This window comes from Anomaloglossus baeobatrachus, chromosome 3 (assembly GCF_048569485.1).
Source record: "Anomaloglossus baeobatrachus isolate aAnoBae1 chromosome 3, aAnoBae1.hap1, whole genome shotgun sequence".
Lineage (NCBI taxonomy): Eukaryota > Metazoa > Chordata > Amphibia > Anura > Aromobatidae > Anomaloglossus > Anomaloglossus baeobatrachus.
In genome coordinates this window covers 536,171,619-536,195,056 of record NC_134355.1, presented here as the reverse complement: position 1 = coordinate 536,195,056, position 23,438 = coordinate 536,171,619, and the positions used below count along the sequence as shown (strand labels likewise).

Here is a 23,438-nt window from a genome sequence, read left to right as displayed (position 1 = left end):
CTCTTTGTGTCCTTTCCTGACTGACTTCTTAGTCTTGACTATATTAGTTGAACTGGTCTTGGCCTCCACCACAGGGCCTGTACAAAGGGGGACTAACCGTAGTTGTATCTTGCTCCCTTCACCGGGGATCTGTGGTGGGTTGTGGCCCTGGGCGCTTGCAACCACCCCAGGCCGTCGGTGTTACTTTTGAGGAATTTTCTTTCTTCCCTTTGTCTGTCTGGGGACTGTCCCCGAATGCAGCCAGATCCCTCCACCCGATCTTCCTGTGGAACAGTCCACGAGCTAATATGCCTTTCCTTGGCCCTGGGATCCTTTCTTTCTTTGGGTGTCACCTGGGCCTAGCTAGACCCCAGGATCTTCACCAGGAACCTCCTTCTGTTTCCTTCTGCTACAACTTTACTCCTTCACTCTCCTGAGGTAACTACCTCCCTCTCCTTCTCCCTCTGTCTACCTGTCTGAGGTAAACTGGAACTGACTGGTTCCTATAGCTGCTCTCCCTTTCTGACTCCACCCACACTCCCTCTTGCTAGGCTCCACCCCTTCAGGCCAGTGAATGGGACTTAAGGCCCCGGGGACCAGATATACTGGTTGCTACTCTCAGCATTAGTGGGTGCATGCCTTAAACCCTGACCCAGTGTGTCCTAACAATTGTTGGTGTGTGCAGGTTCGATCTGTGGACCGGTAGTTGACCCCATTCTTACCCGGGATGGGATACCACACCTCTGGCTGAGGTGCAATATCTCTGTGGCGAAGGAAGCCTCAGGGGCACCACACTTTACATCTGTATGGGTTGTTAGGATACAGGTACAGGGAAGGACATTGCTTGGTATCCTCCGTTCCTTATGTGCCTATACACAGTCACTAACAAATAAGGAATAACGTTTGGAACACCATTCTAAGTCTGAACTGGGTGCAAAAACCTAAAAAAACATCACTATGGGGAGATAAGGTATGCACACCAGTGACTATGTAAGGGGAATACATGAAATAGCAGAAACTGCTGTGTGAATAATGACTTGAAAAATCCAATAGCTATATGTAAGAGTGAAAATGTGAAAAATGGAATCCTTATCTCCCCATAGTGATTTTTTTTAGGTTTTTGCACCCAGTTCAGACTTAGAATGGTGTTCCAAACGTTATTCCTTATTTGTTAGTAGTTTTTCGTTTGTGAACCCTCCCCAACCACACCTATTGCCAATCCATATCATACGCATAAATAGCCTGGGTCTCAGCTTCCCATACACGGTAAGTTTTTTTAACTGCATGAGAGGACACACACAAGCTAGGGACCCCAACGTAGAGAAATACTTTGGCGTAGTGTTGGGGCTCTATTGCATTGATCAATTTAGTAGCTAAATTTCTCTTGATTTATATGTTCATGGCAGTAATGCAGATTCCAATTTTTCACATTTTCACTCTTACATATAGCTATTGGATTTTTCAAGTCAGTATTCACACAGCAGTTTCTGCTATTTCATGTATTCCCCTTACATAGTCACTGGTGTGCATACCTTATCTCCCCATATACACAGTCACTGTCACTTTTAGGGCTTCCTCACATTGGAGTATACCATGGCAGAGTGCAATCCAATGTTTTATCGGATAGCACTTGAACCAGTGTTATACTGTGGGGCAGTGCAGATCTATGATGTTTTTCTCATGCAGATTTGGCATGAAAAAAATAATTGCTGTATACTGTGAGTGGCTCTGATATTCTAATCACGTGCACAAATACAAGTCTATGGGTGCGTGTGAAACATCAGACTGCACTCGTATGTCATCTGAGTGCAGTGCAATTACAGTGGACACTGACAATGAAGAAGCTACCTTCTCGGCACGTGTGATCTGATTCAGGCATGCGAGAGAATCAGAGCACATTGATTAACACTCCACGAGAGAATCAGAGCACATTGATTAACACTCCACGAGAGAATCAACGCACAGTGATTAACACTCGGCTCATGCTTGCAGCAGACTCTAATTCCGGCGTCACACGGTACGATATATCGTGCGATATGTCGGCGGGGTCACGGAATTCGTGACGCACATCCGGCATCGTTTGAGATGTCGTACTGTGTGACACCTCCGAACGACTGTGAACGAGCAAAAATACTCACCTTATCGTTGCTCGTTGACACGTCGCTCATTTTCAAAATGTCGGTCCTCCTTCTGTGCTCCGGTTGTTCATCGTTCCCAAGGCAGCACACATCGCTCCGTGTGACACCCCGGGAATGACGAACACGGCTTACCTGTGTCCCGCCGGCAATGAGAAAAGAAGAAGGTGGGCGGGATGTTACGTCCCGCTCATCTCCGCCCCTCCGCTTCTATTGGGTGGCCACTGTGTGATGTCAAACGTCCCTCCCCCTTCAGGAAGAGGATGTTCGCCGCCCACAGCGATGTCGTTCGGGAGGTAAGTACGTGTGACGGCGGTTACCGACTTTGTGCGCCACGGGCAATGAATTGCCTGTGAACCACAAATGACGGGGGCGGGTGCGATCGCACGATATATCGTCCCGTGTGATGCTGGCATAAGTCGAGTGTCATTAGCGTATCGCATCCGATTCTCTTGCATGAGAATATTCGCCAGTGTGAATGAGTCTTTATCTGCAGTATCTGTGTGTGAGAGGAATATGGGTTGAGAGGGAGCAAAGCTGGCAGAAGAGAAGTATAGTGTGCGCTAAGCGTCGTCTGCCATGAGAACAGGATTGCCATGGCAGTGCTGCCAGTGTCAGGTAATACTGAGTGAATGATGCTGCTTGAATGCGAACTGGGTTATCATCGACAAAATATAATTCTTGTGGATGAACTGGTGACCCTAGGGGGCCACATATTAACTCTATCAGCTCCAGAGTCAGTGGCGAGTGACTGCCTGCGGTAGTCTGACAAGTGAAAGGTTGTTCATCTGGTTGTGAGTTCATCTGTTATAACTTGTTTCTGCCTCCCTTTTATTATGTTCATTTGTGAGTGGTTCTGTATAAATCATAGGCTGCATCTCTGTATACTCAGGAAGAGGAGATTCCCATTTCTGTCCTCGGCATTGTGAGGTTTGCGCCTATTAGGACACAGAGTCTCTGAGGCAAGTGACTAGGCTATCTTCAGACCGGCAGGTGTGACTCTTACAGGAACCACGTTTCCCAATCTCAGACAGTGCTAGTGCTGAAATATTAAAAGCTTTCACAACTCACATTGGTTCATCAAGTTGTCCTCTGCACTGTAAACCTACATACATATGCAAATTAACATACAATTATATAAAGGGGTGGGGAATACTCACTGCTCTACTCATTTGAATGGAACTTGAAGAAATTCATGCACAGATTGCAAAACCAAGGCTGGGACCAGAGAAATGTGTGCAACAAATTATTATTATTGTTTATTATTATTGTGCCATTTATTCCATTGCGCTTTACATGTGAAAAAGGGGTATACATAGACAAGTACAATAATCATGAACAATATAAGGGACAGACTGGCACAGGAGGAGAGAGGACCCTGCCCGCGATGGCTTACAATCTATAGGGAATGGGTGAGGGTACAGTTGGTGAGGGTAGAAATAGTTGTGCGGTTCTATGGAGGACTGAGGGTTACTGCAGGTTGTAAGCTTATCGGAAGAGGTGGGTCTTCAGGTTCCTTTTGAAGGTTTCACGGTAGGCGAGTCTGATGTATTGGGGCAGAGAGTTAGAGTATGAGGGAGACACGGGAGAAATCTGCAATTGTGGGAAGAGGAGATACGAGGGGAGTAGAGAAGGAGATCTTGTGAGGATCAGAGGTTACATGCAGGTAAGTAGAGGGAGACTAGGTCACGGATGTATGGAAGAGACAGGTTGTGGATGGTTTTGTATGTTATGGTTAGGGCTTTGAACTGGAGTAGTTGGGTGATGGGATGCCAGTGAAGGCAGAGAGGAAAGATCGGGGAGTAGCGGCGGGACAGGTGGGTTAGTCAGGTAGCATAGTTTAGAATAGATTGCACGGTAGGAGAGAGTCTGATATGAGGGGTAGAGTGTTCCAGGGTATGGGGGAAGCACGGGAGAAATCTTGTATGCGATTGTGGGAAGAGGAGATAACATCTGAGTAGAAAAGGTGATCTTGTTAGGATGTGAGGTTGCGTGCAGGTAAGTTCTGGGTCATAGATGTATGGAGGACACAGGTTGCTTTGTATGTCACGGTTAGTGTTTTAGAACAGAGTCTTTGAGCAATGGGAAGCCAGTTAAGAGAATGGCAGAGAGGAGAGGCTGTGGAATACACTAGGGACAGGTAAATTATTCAGGCAGCAGAGTTTAGGATAGATTGTAAGGGTGCGAGAGTGTTAGAGGGGAGGCCAGAGAGCAGGAGTTTGCAGTAGTCCAGGTAGGCGATGATGAGGGCATGCACTAGTATTTTTGCAGATTCTTTGTAAAGGAATGTATAGATCTAACACCTTTGAACATACAGATTTCATTTTTTAGAGAATTTCCAGTTAAAACTTTGATTTCTGCCATAGATCATGCTGCGGCACCAAATTAGGATTTGAGTCCATCTGTAAAGGGCCATTTAAACGCTGCGACATCGCTAACGATATATCTTCGGGGACACAGTGTTTGTGACGCAATCCGGAGTCGTTAGTGTGTTAGCGTGTAACACGTATGAGCGACCTTAAACGATCGCAAGAGGCAAAAATCGTTGGTGTGATACGTCGTTCATTTACCTGGTCAGTAGCGAGGTTGTTTGTCGTTCCTGCGGCACCACACATCACTATGTGTGACACCGCAGGAACGACGAACATCTCCTTACCTGCCGTCCACCGGCAATGAGGAAGGAAGGAGGTGGGCGGCATGTTCCAGCCGCTCATCTCCGCCCCTCCTCTGCTATTGGGCGGCCGCTTAGTGACGCCGCAGTGACGTCGATATGACGCCGAACGCACCTCCCCCTTGAAGGAGGGATTGTTCGGCGGTCACAGCGACATCGCTGAAAAGGTATGTGCGTGTGACGCTACCGTAGCGATAATGTTCGCTACAGCAGCGATCACCAAATGTCGCACGAACGACGGCGGCGGTGCTATCGCTAGCGATGTTGCAGCGTGTAAAGCACCCTTAGGGTAAGTTCACACAGTGCGTTTTTCGCGGCGTTTTTGCGCAGGTTTCGGGTGCATTTTTGCTCAGAAAACTGCATGACTTTGCTTCCCCAGCAAAGTCTATGAGTTTTCATTTTTGCTGTCTGCACACAGCGTTTTTTTTCAGCTGCGTTTTTGTGGTGCCACAAAAACGCAGCATGTCAATTATTCCCGCGTTTTTCACTGCGCTTTTCATCCATTGAGTGCAATGGGATGTTGAAAGACGCAATGAGAAACGCAAATAGCTGCGTTTTGGTGCGTTTCTAAGACCAAAAACGCAGCTATAAACGCAGGAGGTGGGTAGTAAAGTGACATGTACAGGAAGAGGATTCCTTCTGTCAGTAAACACAGAAGCGTGAATCCTCCCGGTACCGTCACCGCCGCTTCCACCTCCCGTCCTGGGCATGTATGTGTGGCGCCCCTGACCTGGTCAGGCACCACTGAGTACTGCACCCATACTGGGGACAGTACAATACAGGTAATCCAGAAGGCTGACCGAGGTGTGACTACACAGGCGCATAGTGATCAGGTCTCACACATGTACCTATGAGAGGACCCCTGGGGATCCCAGGAGGGGGAAAAGCCTTCACCTCCACTGGAATAGTGGAGGGGGCCAAAAGCCTCCATCTCCTCTCAAGGGGTGTGGTAAGAGAGCCTGGTTGCTAGGTGGCGTAGGCAGGCACAAGGGGAAAAGAGAAGGAGGAGTAGACAGTCTGCAGCAGAGTGTGGAGGAGTGAGGAGCATGAAGTGGAGCTCAGACAGGAGGAGAAGTGCAGGTCCCTCAAGTGAGCCGGCTTAGGGCAGAAGTCCAGGGAGCTCAGAGAGGAGCAGACCCCTGGGGCTGTTGTCGTCTAACAGCGCCCGCGCAGTGGCTACCGACGGGGGAGAACGGTCACCTAGGAGTGCTACCCGAAACCCATCTCCAGCTAAAGAGAGAGCACAGAGTGGGAAGTAAGGAGACTGCTAGGGAGTACCAGGCCCAAACGGGCGGCAGATCCCGGAGCGGGGATAGATCCACCTTTCCCTGCTAAACCTGCCGGTGTGGGGCCTTCAAAGCCCACACCACAACACCACAAAAGCCGCAGCCACGTAGCCACAGTTAGGGCCCATAGTTCACAGGAGGCAAGCAGCTGGAGTGATCTGGCCCAGGCAACAAGCAAACGGCAAACGAAGGGGAGAGAGGCTTCAGCAACTTCCCTGGGTAACCCCCATAGGGACTAAAAGTCGGGGTTACCCCAAACCACTAAGGGCTAAGGAAGGCGAGTTGGTAGTCACCATCAGAAGTCAGCCTGAAGGATACCTGGTTCCCGCCTGGTTCATCCCAGCTACGCCCGGGTTACTCACCCTGCCACCTGAAGTGAGTAAAACCCCTGAAAGACATCCTGCGTGTGTGGAGTTATTCTGCGCCTTGTGGTACTACGCACCTACACAGGGCCCTGGGGCTTGCCTCACTCTCAGGAGGCTATTCCAACTAACTGCACTCACCATCAGCCCCAGGCGTCCCTCAACCTGCAGTGGCGGTCCCCACTGACCGCAATACTGAGAGTGGCGTCACGACAAATAGAAGATTCCCTACCTGTAACAAGATCCAGCCGAGTGGAGTCCCTGAAGGTAATGCACCGACACAACACCTGTGGGGCTTCACATATGCTGCCGTGCGGCGCCATGTCTGGGCGGGAGGTGGAATCGGCTGCGAAAACAAAAGTGAACAGTAGAAAAAAAAAAAAAAGTTATACTCGCCTGTCTGCAGACTCCCGGTGCCATGCCCGCCGGTGTGTGCAGTCTCCCCGGGTACGTATGCCTGCAGGATGCAGGACCTGGCGATGGATCACCTGATGCAGTCACCTGACGCATCAGCTGATCGTAAGTCTCGGGCTGACGCCGGCGCCCAGCCGGTTATCAGCGGATGCGTCAGGAGACTTCACCCCTGATTACCGGCAGCTGCTGCAGCGATCGGACAGGATCAGACTCCCGCCCCATCGCTCCAGGAGCTGCCGGTAATCAGCACATAAGTGAGTATTTTTTTTTGCACCGATGCATCAGCTGATTGTATAAAAGCCGATTATACAATCAGCTGATGTGTGATGTGATTCAGCCCCTAGAACCTGACACATCATCTGATCGATATGCCTTCCAGCAAACCAATCAGATGATATTGGATCCAGATTGGACGGCGTGGGACCCTGACCCAGGATTACTGCAGAGGGGGTTCTTTATTTCAATAAAGATGGAGTCACTAATTGTGTTGTGTTTTATTTCTAATAAAAATATTTTTCTGTGTGTTGTGTTTTTTTTTTATCTTTACTAGAAATTCATGGTGGCCATGTCTAATATTGGCGTGACACCATGAATTTCGGGCTTAGGGCCAGCTATACAGCTAGCCCTAACCCCATTAATACCCAGCGAGCCACCCGGCATCAGGGCAGCTGGAAGAGTTGGATACAGCGCCAGAAGATGGCGCTTCTATGAAAGCGCCATTTTCTGGGGTGGCTGCGGGACTGCAATTCACAGCGAGGGTGCCCAGAAAGTATGGGCACCCTGCACTGTGGATTCCAATCCCCAGCTGCCTAGTTGTACCCGGCTGGACTCAAAAATTGGGCGAAGCTCACGTCATTTTTTTTTTTTTTTTAAAATTATTTCATGAAATTCATGAAATAATTAAAAAAAAGGGCTTCCCTATATTTTTGGTTCCCAGCCGGGTACAAATAGACAGCTGGGGGTTGGGGGCAGCCCGTACCTGCCTGCTGTACCCGGGTAGCATACAAAAATATGGCGAAGCCCACGTCATTTTTTTTGTTTGGGGGGGGCAAAGAAATCCTGCATACAGTCCTGGAAGGAGGATGCTGAGCCTTGTAGTTCTGCTCTCCCTGACTCTCCCTCAAGCATACAGTCCTGGATGGAGCATGCTGAGCCTTGTAGTTCTGCAGCTGCTGTCTGCTCTCCTGCAAACAGTATTGGATGGAGTATGCTGAGCCTTGTAGTTCTGCAGCTGTCTGCTCTTCTGCATACACTAGTGGAGAATGAAGAACACATTGAAGAAGGAAATGACATCAGACCTTTTTTTTTTTGTTCACTGATAAAAAACGCATAAAGACGCAGTGAGCAAAAACGCGGCAAAACGCAGCAAAAAAACGCACCAAATCACGGCAAAACGCATGCGTTTTTTGCCGCGGGTGCGTTTTTGTGCGTTTTTTGCCGCAAAAAACGCACAAAAACGCAGCGTCAAAAAAACGCAGTGTGTGAACCTAGCCTTAAGGCCACTGGCAGACACAAACAGAATATGGCCTTTGTGCAAGAACTTTATAAGATCTCTTTACAAAAGTTCTTCATAATGCACAATCCATCTGTTTTGGAGGTGAAAATAGGCCCCCTTTAACCACTTAGACCCCTGTGCAGCTGCACAGGCATCAATGATAATATATCCGCCCCTGTCTAAGGCCGGTTTCACACATCCGGCTTTTTGCCGTTTTGCCGGATGCGGCGCTCTCCCGTACAGTTAATACAGTACAATGACAGCGCAACAAGCGCCGGTCACATGCTGTCATGTGACTGGCACATGTGACCCGGAAGTTACAGCGCTGTCATTGTACTGTATTAACTGTACGGGAGAGCGCCGCATCCGGCAAAACGGCAAAAAGCCGGATGTGTGAAACCGGCCTAAGGGTACTTTCACACTTGCGTTGGGTTGAATCCGCTGGGTCCGTTGCTGCGTCGTTTTGACGCATCCGTTATTTTTGTGGTGTCAACTGATGCAACGGGTCCGTTATTTCACAGGAATCCGTTAGCTGATTCCTGTGAAATAACGGACCGTTGCATCTGTTTGGCGTCCGTTAGGCGTCCGTCTAACGGAATCCGTCGGCTCTGTATTATTTATTTTTTTATTTTTTTTCATTCTGGGCATGCACAGAATAAAATAGCGGAATCCAGCAGCAGATTCCGTTGTTAAGCACTTAGCAACGGAATCCGCTACCATAGGGAACCATTATAAATTTTAACGGAACCAACGGAATCCGTTGGTTGGCGTCATTTTGACGCCAGCATTTAACGTTACATTCTGCGTTGCTTCCGCTTGGCGGAAGCAACGGAGCATCGGCCAACGGCAGCAACGCAGGTACTTTTGGCACAATCCGTCATCAATGCAAGTCTATGGGAAACAACGGAATCCGTTAACGGATTCCGCTGTTTCCCAAGACAGCGTATTGCGCCAAAAAAACCCCAACGCAAGTGTGAAAGTACCCTAAGGCGTCATTCAAGCATCATCACTTCATGTATGTGTATAATCCATGCAGAACACATTCTCATCATAGTCTATGGTGCTGTACACGTTAGTGTGAACAGCACCATATATTAGTGACCTAAAAAAACAAACATTTTTTTTAACGTTACACCCACAAGCTTAATCATCACTCCAGCAGTGATTTCTCAGCCCTGGAGTGATGCTTTTTATCCCTTATACACCTTTTGCCACATTCAGAAAAGTCTGACTTATCAAAAAATAACAATAATTAACACGATCGGTAAACAGTGTAAATGAAAAAATTAATGAGCGCCAAAATTACGTTTTTTTTCTGGTCACCGAAATGAAAATAAAAAAATGCTATAACAAGCGACGGAATCTTCCTATCCTCCCAATATGGCATCAATAAAAATGTCATCTTGTCTGGCAAAAAATAAGCCACGACATACTTCCATCGATGGAAAAATGAAAGCGAAACTGGTCTGAGAAAATGGCGACATAACCCCCTATATTTTGGGAGGGCAAATTCAGATTTATTTTTACCACTAAAATAATTAAAAAACTGGACATGTTTGGTATCAGACAATCGTACTGATGATGAGAATCACATTGTGAGGTCACTTTTACCCCAAAAACAGAAACTGGCCTCATCATGAAGGGGTTAACAGTGAATGCTTCATATCAGAATTATGGGATGTGGACAGAAATGACTTAAAATTTTCATGATTTTTGGATTTTCCAATGTGTCTATAAAAAATGCCGGCTTGCCTCAAGAGCTTGCAGTCTACACTGTTCTTCTGTAGCTCATGTTTCTAGATGCTGCTATGGATATAAGGATCCCAAATGCAGCCACGAGGAAGCCCCCGCACGGGTGACCCCCGCATGCTCAATCACAGCCCTGCAACTACTGCTGGTTTCAGGTTTCGAATTCCTGGAATCCCCCCTACAATCCCATCCCCCAAACTGGAGGAGGTGGACGTCCCCACTCATATCTCCTTCACGGCGCCCTTCTGATGTCTGGGACTGGTGCCCTCCTCCCGGGTGACGAAAGGGGCAGGCTCCTCCCGACCATTATTATTATTACCTGCTCCGGCACAGCGGATCACACAGACAACAGCAGAGAACAGCAGCATTGGTGTACAGAGCAGCTGCAGAGCAACAGGTGAGTGCCCGGTGCAGAGCAGGAGGTGAGTGCCCGGTGCAGAGCAGGAGGTGAGTGCCCGGTGCAGAGCAGGAGGTGAGTGCCCGGTGCAGAGCAGGAGGTGAGTGCCCGGTGCAGAGCAGGAGGTGAGTGCCCGGTGCAGAGCAGGAGGTGAGTGCCCGGTGCAGAGCAGGAGGTGAGTGCCCGGTGCACAGCAGGAGGTGAGTGCCCGGTGCACAGCAGGAGGTGAGTGCCCGGTGCAGAGCAGGAGGTGAGTGCCCGGTGCAGAGCAGGAGGTGAGTGCCCGGTGCAGAGCAGGAGGTGAGTGCCCGGTGCACAGCAGGAGGTGAGTGCCCGGTGCAGAGCAGGAGGTGAGTGCCCGGTGCACAGCAGGAGGTGAGTGCCCGGTGCAGAGCAGGAGGTGAGTGCCCGGTGCAGAGCAGGAGGTGAGTGCCCGGTGCAGAGCAGGAGGTGAGTGCCCGGTGCAGAGCAGGAGGTGAGTGCCCGGCGCACAGCTGTGACCTCGTCTCTCACCACTGTGTGTATTCTGGGTCGGGTAGAAGATTTCAGCCCCTGCAGTCTCCTCCTCGGGATATGTTCGCTGGCTGGTATAATGGGATGGAATGATTTCTGCATATATTGTTGGCTGTGATGGGACCAGGACTTGTTGAACGTAATGGATGACAAAACTCAGTTACTAACACCAGAGAAAATGTCTATGGTAACATGAGGCTGTATTACACTGTATACCTGTCTATTACAGCATGAGGCTGTATTACAGGGGGTGTATCTGTGTATTACAGTATGATAGTGTATTACACTTTATATCTGTATTACAGCATGAGGCTGTATTATAGGGGGTATATCTGCCTTATTACAGTATGAGGCTGTAAAGTGGTATATCTGTCTATTACGGCTTGAGGCTGTATTACAGGGAGTATATCTGTCTATTACAGTATGAGGCTGTATTACAGGGAGTATATCTGTCTATTACAGTATGAGGCTGTATTACAGGGGGTATATCTGTCTATTACAGTATGAGGCTGTATTACAGGGGGTATATCTGTCTATTACAGTATGAGGCTGTATTACAGGGAGTATATCTGTCTATTACAGTATGAGGCTGTATTACAGGGAGTATATCTGTCTATTACAGTATGAGGCTGTATTACAGGGGGTATATCTGTCTATTACAGTATGAGGCTGTATTACAGGGGGTATATCTGTCTATTACAGTATGAGGCTGTATTACAGGGAGTATATCTGTCTATTACAGTATGAGGCTGTATTACAGGGAGTATATCTGTCTATTACAGTATGAGGCTGTATTACAGGGGGTATATCTGTCTATTACAGCATGAGGCTGTATACAGGGGGTATATCTGTCTATTACAGTATGAGGCTGTATTACAGGGGGTATATCTGTCTATTACAGTATGAGGCTGTATTACAGGGAGTATATCTGTCTATTACAGTATGAGGCTGTATTACAGGGGGTATATCTGTCTATTACAGCATGAGGCTGTATACAGGGGGTATATCTGTCTATTACAGTATGAGGCTGTATTACAGGGGGTATATCTGTCTATTACAGTATGAGGCTGTATTACAGGGGGTATATCTGTCTATTACAGTATGAGGCTGTATTACAGGGAGTATATCTGTCTATTACAGTATGAGGCTGTATTACAGGGGGTATATCTGTCTATTACAGCATGAGGCTGTATACAGGGGGTATATCTGTCTATTACAGTATGAGGCTGTATTACAGGGGGTATATCTGTCTATTACAGCATGAGGCTGTATTACAAGGGGTATTATTATTTATTATTATTATTATTATAGCACCATTTATTCCATGGCACTTTACATGTGAAAAGGAGCATACATAGACAAGTACTGTACAATAATCATAAACAATAAAAGGCACAGACTGGTACAAGAGGAGAGCGGTCCCTGCCCGCGAGGGCTCGCGGTCTATAAGGGATGGGTGAGGATTCAGTAGGTGAGGAAGGAGCTGGTCGTGCGGCACTATAGTGGACTGAGGATTACTGCAGGTTGCAGGCTTGTCGGAAGAGGTGGGAATTGAGGTTCCTTTTGAAGGTTTCACGGTAGGCGAGTCTGATGTATTGGGGCAGAGTTCCAGAGTATGAAGGCGACACGGGAGAAATCTGCAATTGAGGGGAGTAGAGACGGAGATCTTGTGAGGATCAGAGGTTACATGCAGGTAAGTAGCGGGAGACTAGGTCACAGATGTATGGAGGAGACAGGTTGTGGATGGTTTTGTATGTTATGGTTAGGACTTTGAACTGGAGTTGTTGGGTGATGGGATGCCAGTGAAGGCAGAGAGGAAAGATCGGGGAGTAGTGGGGGGACAGGTGGATTAGTCAGGTAGCATAGTTTAGAATAGATTGTTGGGGTGCGAAAATGTTAGAAGGAAGGCCACAGAGCAGGGGGTTGCAATAGTCCAGAAGGGAGATAATGAGGGCATTCACTAGTGTTTTTGCATCTTCTTGGTTAAGGAATGTACGAATCCAGGAAATATTATTCAGTTGGAGTCAGCAGGATTTGAAAAGGTCTTGGAAGTGTGGCTTGATGGCTAGAGCAGAATTGAGGGTTACCTGGAGGCAACGAGCTTGCGAGACTGGGGAGAGTGAGCAGCCATTGACTGAAAAATTGGTCATTTGGGGGGTTTGAGACAGGAGGAAAGATAATGAATTTTGCTTTGTCCATGTTAAGCTTTAGGAATCGCTCAGAGAAGAAGGATGAAAAAGTAGACAGACATTGTGGGATTCTGGTTAGTAAGATGGTGATGTGAGGTCCAGAAAGGTAGATCTGCGCATCGTCAGCATAGAGATGATACTGAAAGCCGTGGGACTCTATGAGCTGTCCCACGCCGAAGGTGTAGATGAGCAGGGGTCCAAGAACTGAACCTTGGGGGACACTGACAGATAGGGGTCAAGATGAGGAAGTGGGAGATGCTGAAAGTTCGGTCGGTTATCCATGAGGAGATCCAGGATAGGGCCAAGTCTGTGATGACCAGAGATGAGAGAATGTGTACTAGAAAGGAAAAGTCTACTGTGTTGAAGGCAGAGAACAGGTCCAGGAGGAGATGGACAGAGTAGTTTCGCTTGGCTTTGGCGGTTAGTAGGTCATTGGTGAATTTGGTTAGGGCAGTTTCAGTGGAATGATGCGGTTGGAAGCCAGATTGGAGCCAGTCAAAAAGAAGGAGGAGAAGTGGGAGGACAGTTCAAGATGGACATGCTGTTCCAGTAGTTTTGAGGCATAGGGGAGAAGTGATATTAGGCGATAGTTCGACACAGGGGAAGGGTCAACAGAGGACTCTTGGAAGATAGGTGTGATTGAGGTATGTATAAAGCATGACACAACTATACCAGCTGTTAGTGATAAATTGAAGATATGGGTTAGGGTCAGGACTGCAGTGAGATTGGGGATGATTTGGGATGGGATTGGGTCAAGTGGACAGGTGGTGATATGTGATCTGGAGAGAAGAGAGAAGAGAGGAAAGATGATCTTCTGTCATGGTGGAGAAAGTAGAATATCTGTCTATTACAGCATGAGGCTACATTATTTGAAATATATCTGTCTGTTCGGCTGTATTGTATACTGGTTAGGTGTCGGGGTGTATACATTGCGGTGTTACTTGTGCACAGCTTTGTTCACAGGTGGCAGATTTGCTGTGACTGGAAATCCATTGCGTCCATGTGAGTTTCTGTATCATGAGCATAGATTACTGCGGGTGCCATCCTGATCATATCTGCTCTCCGTGAATTCACCCAAGACATGGAGCCGTCCATGATCACCAATCACGTCCTGTTTTTTTAACATGAGGTAATTTAAGGCTTTGCTATGAGCAAGGCCTTTCCTTTTAGGCAAGTGTAAATGTCCCCTGATGGGTTTCAATGAAGGAGGCATTCACAAGGCAATACAAGGAGTACAGGTAATCGACCTACACACGTACAATGAGGCTCCCCTGACAGCATGCACTGATGACCTCAGGCATGCTAGGAAAGCCTGGTGTGGGGGCTGGGGTTGTCTCATAATGGAAGACATCTTACCATCTCTATGGTCAGGGCAACTTCTTAGACTTAAACCATGTTCACATGTCCAGTAATCTTACTTTAGAACGGATCTTGCTCTGTTGGCTGTATACTTCTGCAAACATAACTTTTTTTTTTTCATTTTGAAAAAATTGATTTTTACAGGATCTGTTTTTTTTTTTGTAACAAGGGAGTCTATGGAAAACGGATCCGTTAGTGCATTGTTATTTATCTTCCATTTGAAATTGATCCACGATGCAAAAAATGGATCCTTTACAAATAAAAAAACGCAAGGCTAAATAGCAATCAGTTATCGGATCCGTTTTCCATAGACTCACATGTTAAAAAAACGGATCCTGCAAAAATCCATTTTTTCAAAATGGACAAAAAAAGTTGTGTTTGCAGAATTTTACAGCCAACAGGTCTCTGCAGGATCCGTTCTAACATAGGGTTACTTGACTTGTGATCTTACCCTCATCCTGGTGTGAGTAATATATTGAGATCTGGGCTGATACCATTATCCAGTCGTCAAATCATTTCTAGTGTTGCCTATGATACAACATCTTCCATTTTCTACACAGCAGTATACGTTTTGGGCCCGACGGTAAGACCATGTTCACACAGTCTTTTTGCTGCAGAGTTTTCTGGCAGTAAAAATGCTGCAAGTTTTGATGCGTTTCTATGTGCGCTTATGTAGTATTTTTATTTGTGTTTGTTTTTTTTTGTAATTTGAATGTATAAAAAAACGCTGAAAGAATTGATGTTACAAATAGAAAAAAAAACGCAAGGAAAAAAAAGCAGTGTGAGAATGAGATTTTAGAAATGTCATGTACTTTGCCGATACTGTAAAATGCAGCGTTTTTTTTCCTGCCCAAAAACGTCATGTGTGAACATATCCTAATGATGCCAGCCTGACGGGTTGGCGTGTGATGTCAGGTTATTGCGGGTGGGATTACGCGATCATGGCGCATGGGTACTGGGTGTTTGATGCTCTGGGGATTTGGTAACTATGGTGACACCGTCACATCTTCATCTGCTCTGGTTTGCTAAATGAGGCCCATTATGTGCCCCTTCTCCAGGAATTTCTGGATTTCTTTCATCAGAATAATCCAATTCATGTGAAGGAAGTTGTGTTTACATCGGAATTTTCCCTGAAGAAACGAGAGGCTGTATTTCGGCTAATAGCAGCCAGATTCAGTGACTTACATATGAGGCAGGGATTTAGGGGCAGTGATTCTGAATCTACATGTCATCCAAGCATTGGTACCCGTGAGATAATGCTTATCTTCACCTCATTCCCTGGGAATTCTGGACTCCATATCTGGTGCAGCTGGATTCACACTTGCCTGTTTACGCGTGGATAACAGATATGCGACTCCATTCCGGACTTTGGCTGAAGAATTGTGTGATTCTAGCCTTATAGGTATCTCTGTTATTTTTTCCTTTGACGAACCGCAGCACGCTTTGCCATGGAAAGTACACCACATGCATAGAAGTACAGATCAGTTTCATTTCTCATTTCGGCTGTGGGTTGTGTGCAGGGCCTCGCTTCCTCTTTCTACATAGGTGAAGAACAAATCTGTTCTCACACACTGGATTTATTACCCTTAGGCTATGTGCCCACGCTGCGGATTTCTCGCGGATTTTGCCGCGGATTTATCGCAGATTTACCACGGATTTCCTGAAAATCTGCAGCAGCGGCACTTCCAAGCCATTTCAATGGCATTTTGGAAATGCTGTGTCCATGCTGCGGATTTTTCCGCGGCGGATTTGCCGCGGATTTTGATCCGGAAAAATCTGCAGCATGTCAATTATTGTTGCGGATTTTGGTGCAGATTTTGGGTATAGAATGGGGAAAAAAAAAAAAAAAATCCGCGGCAACGAAAAGGTGCGGATTTGCCGCGAAAGTCGCGGATTTTCATGCAGAAAAATCCGCAGCAACTTTCTACCGTGGACACATAGCCTTAGGCTATGTGCCCACGCTGCGGAAAATGCGCGGATTTTGCCGCGGATTTCTCGCGGAAAAGCCGCGGATTTTCCAGAAATCTGCAGCACAGCTACTCCCCAGCCATTTCTATGGCATTTGGGAAATGCTGTGCCCACGCTGCGGATTTTTCCACAGCGGAAATCGTGCGGATTTTCGTGCGGAAAAATCTGCAGCATGTCAATTATTATTGCGGATTTCTCCGCAGGGTCCCATATACTTACCTGCCTTGATAGAGACCTGAGTCACTTTCTCCGTCCGGTGTAGCGGCAGCGGCAGCAACGCGGTGGATCCAACCAGGTACCGGAAGGGAGAGGTGGGCGGGGCCTGCACGAGCTCCGGTCATGTGACAGCCGGAGCTAGTTCAGGCCCGCCCACCTCCAGCACAGTGAACCAGACGCTGCCTAAGGGTGGAAACACATCTATGCGAGTAAAATCGGTCCGACTGGGCTGAAAAAAACTCGGCTGATTTTAGTTCACGTTAGGTGCGAGTGCAACGCAAGTGCGATGCTATTTCTGAGATTTTACTAGCGTGTGTAATGCGTGTGTAATGCGTGTGTAATGCATGTGTAATGCGTATTTTTTACTGTCATCTGCCATTCAGCGCTGCTACATGGCCGCTGACAGCAGACACAGACAGCCATGTACCAGAGCTGAATGGCAGATGACAGCAGACACAGAAAGAGCCGCACTGTCAGAATGAACTCGGGTGAACTTCACCCGACTTCATTGTCATGCTGCGGCTCTGTCTGTGTCGCATCCTGATTAGCGGTCACCAGTGAAGACTCACCGGTGACCGCTAATCTCCTGAGTAACTGAAGTTAGCAGCCCTCTCTCATATACTCACCAATCCCCGATCCCCGGCGCTGCACGGCATTCTCACTGCTCCGGCGGCTTTTACTGTTTTGAAAAAGCCGGCCGCCCATTAAACAATTTCGTATTCCCTGCTTTCCCCGCCCACCAGCGCCTAGGTGTCACTGAGGTTACCCGCTGTCACCGCTGGATCCAGTGACAGCGGGTAACCTCAGTGACAGCTCAGCAGATCGCGCTACTCACCTCAGTTGCTGCTTGGAGGTGACCGGAGCGGCGGTGTCTTCTGCAGCTCCTGTCACCTTCATGCTGGAAGCGACGCTGGAGTCCGTGGATTACGCCGGACATGGAGGGTTTGTCGGGGTTAATAAATTGGTAATGAGGGAATGTGTTTGTGTTTTTTATTTCTAATAAAGGATTTTTTCGGGCGTGTGTGTTTATTTACTGTAACTTACAGATTAATCATGGAGGGTGTCTCATAGACGCCTGACATGATTAATCTAGGACTTATTGGCAGCTATGGGCTGCCAATAACTCCTTATTACCCCGATTTGCCAACGCACCAGGGCAAATCGGGAAGAGCCGGGTACAGTCCCAGAACTGTCGCATATAATGTATGCGGCAATTCTGGGCGGCTGTTGGCTGATATTGTTAGGGTGGGGGGCTCCCCATAACGTGGAGCTCCCCATCCTGAGAATACCAGCCTTCAGCCGTATGGCTTTATCTGGCTGGTATTAAAATTGGGGGGGACCGCACGCCATTTTTTTTAATTATTTATTTATTTATTTATTTATTTCACTGCACAGTATAGACCCGCCCACCGGCTGCTGTGATTGGGTGCAGTGTGACACCTGTCACTCAGAGTGGGGGCGTGTCTCACTGTAACCAATCATAGGCGCTGGTGGGCGGGGAAAGCAGGGAATACGAAATTGTTTAATGGGCGGCCGGCTTTTTCAAAACAGTAAAAGCCGCCGGAGCAGTGAGAATGCCTTGCAGCGCCGCACCGGGGGATCGGGGAACGGTGAGTATGAGAGAGGGGTGGAAACTGACCGACAGACTGTGAGAGAGGGACAGAGATAGTGACGGACCGACAGAGAGAGAATAGAGACCGAGAGGGAGAGACCGACTGACAGGGAATAGTGATTGACAGACATTGGGAGACATCGCTCGTTTCCAGTGTTTTAGGAAACATGCGAGAAATGTATTTAGAAAATCGGATGTCACTAGGATGGTGTGAGTGCCGTCCCGTGACATCCGATTTTTTACACGCTCCCATAGACTTGCATTGGAGAAACTCGCAGTAGAAACTCGCAAAAAAGCAGCATGCTGCGATTTTTTTTCTCGGTCCGATTTGGACTGAGAAAAAAATCGCAGATGAGAGCTGAATCATTCACTAACATGTGTCCGATTCCAATGCGAGTTTTTCTCGCATTGCTCTACTGCGAGAAACTCGCAAGTGAGAAGCAGCCCTAAGAGGCAAAGGTTTGCAATAGCAGAAAAGTCACAGATTGTGAACCACTGATATTTAGAATAATATGCTCCACCACAGATTTTGTACAACATTGGTTGTACAGGTGAAAGAAGCAAAACATCCATTTCCTTTGTACCACTATTGTCAAACACGAGCACGGTTTTCCCACCTGCTTGTTGGCTGCTAAGTATAATACAAGTGCTGTTAGCCTCACACCTTGCACTCAGGTGGTCCCCTATGGTCCTGTAATATTATAGTTTATCCTTGAATTTACGTGACCCCAGAATTACTGGCCCCATCAGTCACATGCTGTCCATGTCGGCATGACCCTTGAGGCCTGTGGTTGCCTGCAGAGGGTCACGTGTTATTAGTAGTGATGAGTGAGCAGTTAGGCTACTTTCACACATCCGGCTTGAGCTCTGCGGCTCAATCCGGCTGTGCAAGCTATGCAACGGATGCGGTGAAAACACCGCATCCTTTGCATAAGTTTTTCCTTTGCGGCCAGTCCGTTTTTTGGCGCTTGCGGCATGCTACTGAGCATGCGCAGTGGCAAAAACCGCATGCGGCGGCCGGATGCGGTTATTGCCGCATCCGGCCGCCATAGGCCGCCATAGGCATGCATTGAAAAATGCGCCGCATCGGCCGAATGCGGCGCGATGCGGTTTTTTTTTTGCCGCACGAAAAAACGTGCCAGGCAACGTTCCGGCCGCCGCATCGGCTAAATCTGCCGCATCCGGCAAAAACCGGACGTAACGCAAGGCCATGCGGCACAATGCGGCACTAATTAAAGTCTATGCAGGAAAATCGCAACCGGCAGCAAAAAAAAAACGGTTGCGATTTTCCTGCAAAGTGCCGGATTGTGCCGCATAGCAAAAACCGGAGGTGTGAAAGCAGCCTAAGGCTACTTTCACACATCAGTTTTCTGCATTCAGGCACAATCTTTTTTTCCCTGATCCAACGGATCCGGCAAAAAATGTAAAAACCGGATCCGTTTTTTAACGGATCCGTTATGCCGGATGCGTAAAAAAAGGATCCGTTGGATCCGTTTTGCATCCGTTTTGTCCGTTTTTTGCTGGATCCGTTTTTTTAAAACATTGGAGCATGCTCAGTTTACAAACACGGATCCGGCAGCCTCATCCGTTTTTTGCCGCATTACGCCGGATCCAGCGTCCATAGGCTTCCATTGTAAAACACGCCGTATTGCGATCCGGCGCGATGCAGTTTTTTTAAGGGGCAAAAAACATTACATGAAACGTTCCATCCGGCCGCCGCATTAATTAATTTTGCCGCATCCGGAAAAAAACGGATGCAACGCAAAGCCATCATGCACAATCCGGTAACAATGCAAATCTATGGGGATAACATGGATGTGGTACCGGATCCGTTTTACCCGTTTTTTTTCTAGATTGTGCCTGATGGAAAAAACCTGATGTGTGAAAGTAGCCTAAAATGCTTGAGTGCTTTGTACTTGATCGGGTGCTCGTACTTGCTTGACTGCCAAGAGCGAGAGAGATAGCGAGACAGAGAGAGAGACTGGGCGGGGAGTCAAGCATGTCGAGCATTGCTGAGCATGATCGCTCTTCACTAGTTATTGGACATAACGTCATTGCTACAGAATCGTCTAGGACAACCAAAGCGGTGACTCTTGTACTGTGGTGGTTTACGTAGTTGAGTAATCCTTTCTATTTTCATATAGCTGTCTTCCTCTACCGTAGATAAACACTCTTAAGCCATGTATATGGGCATTTAAGTCATAGGAAGTTGAAAGAAATGATACCTTGATATCTGCCATCCAACGTCTTAGGGGTACTTTGCACGTTGCGACATTGCTACTGCGATATCGTCGGGGTCAAATTGAAAGTGATGCACATCTGGCACCGGTAAAGACGTCGCAACGTCTAAAGCCTAGATACGCCGATAAACGATCACAAAAGCGTCGTAAATCGGTGATCTGTGTAGCGTCGGACATTTTCATAATGTCGCACCAATAGGAGATACGATGTTGTTCCTCGTTCCTGCGGCAGCACACATCGCTGTGCGTGAAGCCGCAGGAGCGAGGAACATCTCCTTACCTGCCTCCACCGCCAATGCGGAAGGAAGGAGGTGGGCGGGATGTTTATGTCCCGCTCATCTCTGCCCCTCCGCTTCTATTGGCCGCCTGCCGTGTGACGTCGCTGTGACGCCGTATGACCCGCCCCCTTAGGAAGGAGGCGGGTCGCCAGCCAGAGCGACGTCGCAGGGCAGGTAAGTGCGTGTGAAGCTGTTGTAGCGATAATGTTCGCTACGGCAGCTATCACAAGATATCGCATGTGCGACGGGGGTGGGTACTATCACGCTCGGCATCGCTAGCATCGGCTAGCGATGTCGCAGCGTGCAATGTACCCCTTATTCTAGAGAAATCCACACTCTTAATATCTTAATATGTAAATTCGCTTTTAAGATCTATGGGCCATACACAGATCTCCCTGATATTTTGCCTTTAGAGCCTATTTAAAATTAAAAGTGGTGTTACCAGAGTGAGACAAGTAATGACTGACAGTCTGCACTCCTGATATACATGTCACACACTGGTAATTACCCCATTTATTAAAAATAACTTATGGAGGCAGTATCTCAGGGAGATCTGTATGCTGCCCATATAGCTTAACAGCTCATTTACGGTACATATTAGGACAAACATGGATTTCCCTGGTATAAAACATCGAATCACAGCTATCAAGGTATCATTTTAATCAACTTTCTAGAACCTACATGCCTGAATAGATGTCTTAAAAAAAGTTGATCCTACTGATATATTCACTTTAAGGATTGGTCATAAATATATAAGTGCTGGACAATCCTTCTTAAACGGGATATCTGAAAATTGCAACTTATCCTTTTCTCTACCTCAACTTTATTGTCTTTGGTAGTGCCAGAGATTGCTTAAAGGGGTTGTACATTCCCTTTTGATTCCACGTTTATCCCAGGTAAAATAATAAAGCCTTCTGTTCACAGGGATCACGTAGGTTTGTGACGTCACATGAGCCCAGTGTCCAATCAGTGCCGGCTTCTGTTTCCCCGCCTTTGAACCAAATGAGTTAATCACCAGGAAGTGAGTGCTGTGGCGGCTGTCCCTTGCTGTTGATTGTTTGTTTTTTTTTTTAGCCCAAAGGTGGAGAGAAGGAAGCCAGTGCTGATTGGATGCGGGGCTCACGTGATGTCACAAAGCCACACGAGGCACGTCACCTGAAGTGAGTATAGGTTTTATTATTTTACCTAGGGGCAAACATGGAATGAGAAGAGGTTGTCATAGTAGTGGACAACTCATTTAATGTTGCACAGATTTGGGCTATTCCTTTAAAAGCATGGAAGAAATTAATAAACAACCTCAGCCCATAGTCCGGGCAGACCTGTATATTGTTAGTATACAGCCCTTTAAGCAGATATCCCAGACTGAGAGCCATTTTAAAGTCTTTGTTTTATCCTATCAAGGCTAAGAGCCCCCTATGGGACCACTGATTATTGTGTAGGCTCATGATGTATTCTACCATATTTAGGGTACCTTCACACTTAGCGATGCAGCAGCGATCCGACCAGCGATCTGACCTGGTCAGGATCGCTGCTGCATCGCTACATGGTCGCTGGTGAGCTGTCAAACAGGCAGATCTCACCAGCGACCACTGAACAGCCCCCAGCCAGCAGCGACGTGCAAGCGACGCTGCGCTTGCACGGAGCCGCCGACTGGAAGCTGCGGAGACTGGTAACTAAGGTAAACATCGGGTATGGTTACCCGATGTTTACATTAGTTACCAGCACTGTGTGCAGAGAGCAGGGAGCCGCGCACACTGAGCGCTGGCTCCTTGCTCTCCTAGCTGCTGTACACATCGGGTTAATTAACCCGATGTGTAATGCAGCTACATGTGCAGAGAGCAGGGAGCCGCGCACACTGCTTAGCGCTGGCTCCTTGCTCTCCTAGCTGCTGTACACATCGGGTTAATTAACCCGATGTGTACAGCAGCTACATGTGCAGAGAGCCGGAGCCGGCAGCACAGGCAGCGTGAGAGCTGCGGAGGCTGGTAACTAAGGTAAATATCGGGTAACCACCTTGGTTACCCGATGTTTATCTTGGTTACAAGCTTACCTCAGCTGTTAGACGCCGGCTCCTGCTCCCTGCTCGCTTCATTTGTCGCTCTCTCGCTGTCACACACAGCGATCTGTGTGTCACAGCGGGAGAGCGGCTTTGAAGAAAACGAACCAGGGCTGTGTGTAACGAGCAGCGATCTCGCAGCAGGGGCCAGATCGCTGCTCAGTGTCACACACAGCGAGATCGCTAATGAGGTCACTGCTGCGTCACAAAAAGCGTGACTCAGCAGCGATCTCGGCAGCGAGCTCGCTGTGTGTGAAGCACCCCTTACCCTTTTTTGTTTTTAACAAATTGCATGGAGACGCATGCTGGTCAGATAGTGGAAGAAGGGAAACTTGTTTGTCCTGTTTCTGATGAGTGGGGGTGTACAGAAGGGTTAAATCAAACACTGGGAGCCTTTTCTGAAGTAAATATAGGAGTTCACGCACATACACAGTGGAGATGATTTACTAAAGCTTAAACCTTAGAATAGCCAGTCTTAATGGTATGCGACCACGTTGCAGATTTTCTGCACATTAAACT

The 23,438-nt window shown here is 47.7% G+C and overlaps 1 protein-coding gene across 3 annotated transcripts in view; it reads left to right on the top strand.

The window, feature by feature from the left end:
- Window positions 1-10,400: 10,400 nt before the first annotated feature.
- Window positions 10,401-23,438, top strand: part of LOC142295513 (phospholipid scramblase 2-like) — a 113,416-nt gene continuing 100,378 nt past the window's right edge. Inside the window, exons 1-2 of one of the 3 annotated variants that reach the window (XM_075338614.1) lie at window positions 10,413-10,488; window positions 21,938-22,023. The gene's annotated coding sequence lies outside the window, so the exon portion shown is untranslated. Of the gene's footprint in view, window positions 10,489-14,296; window positions 14,320-21,937; window positions 22,024-23,438 lie in introns of those variants that run through there. The other 2 variants (XM_075338612.1, XM_075338616.1) reach the window with 2 other exon arrangements.